This window comes from Rhinopithecus bieti, unplaced genomic scaffold (genome assembly GCF_001698545.2).
Source record: "Rhinopithecus bieti isolate Rb0 unplaced genomic scaffold, ASM169854v2 scaffold_67593, whole genome shotgun sequence".
Classification (NCBI taxonomy): domain Eukaryota; kingdom Metazoa; phylum Chordata; class Mammalia; order Primates; family Cercopithecidae; genus Rhinopithecus; species Rhinopithecus bieti.
In genome coordinates this window covers 1-535 of record NW_016899777.1, presented here as the reverse complement: position 1 = coordinate 535, position 535 = coordinate 1, and the positions used below count along the sequence as shown (strand labels likewise).

The 535-nt window shown below is 61.1% G+C and overlaps 1 pseudogene; it reads left to right on the top strand.

Annotated features, from left to right (window-relative positions):
• The first annotated feature begins 52 nt into the window (after window positions 1–52).
• On the top strand, window positions 53–529 carry LOC108526036 (sulfotransferase 1A2-like; annotated as a pseudogene).
• Window positions 530–535: the final 6 nt, after the last annotated feature.

Below are 535 nucleotides of genomic sequence, written 5' to 3'. Positions count from 1 at the left end.
GTTGTGATGGTATTAAAGGAAGTGGGCCTGGCTCTGCCCCTGACGCGGGAACATGGAGCTGATCCAGGACATCTCTCGCTCGCCACTGGAGTACGTGAAGGGGTTCTGCTCATCAAGTACTTTGCAGAGGCACTGGGACCCCTGCAGAGCTTCCGGGCCCGGGCCGATGACCTGCTCATCAGCACCTACCCCAAGTCCGGTAGGTGAGGAGGGCCACCCACCCTTTCCCAGGCGGCAGTCCCCACCTTGGCCAGCGAGGTTGTGCCCTCAGCCTGCTCACCTCCCATCTCCCTCCCTCTCCAGGGACTACCTGGGTGAGCCAGATACTGGACATGATCTACCAAGGCAGCGACCTGGAGAAGTGTCACCGAGCTCCCATCTTCATGCGGGTGCCCTTCCTTGAGTTCAAAGCCCCAGGGATTCCCTCAGGTGTGTGACCCTGTCCTGGGTGCAAGGGGAGGGGAGGAAGACAGGGCTGGGCCTTCAGCTCACCAGACCTTCCCTGACCCACTGCTCAGGGCTGGAGACTCTGAAA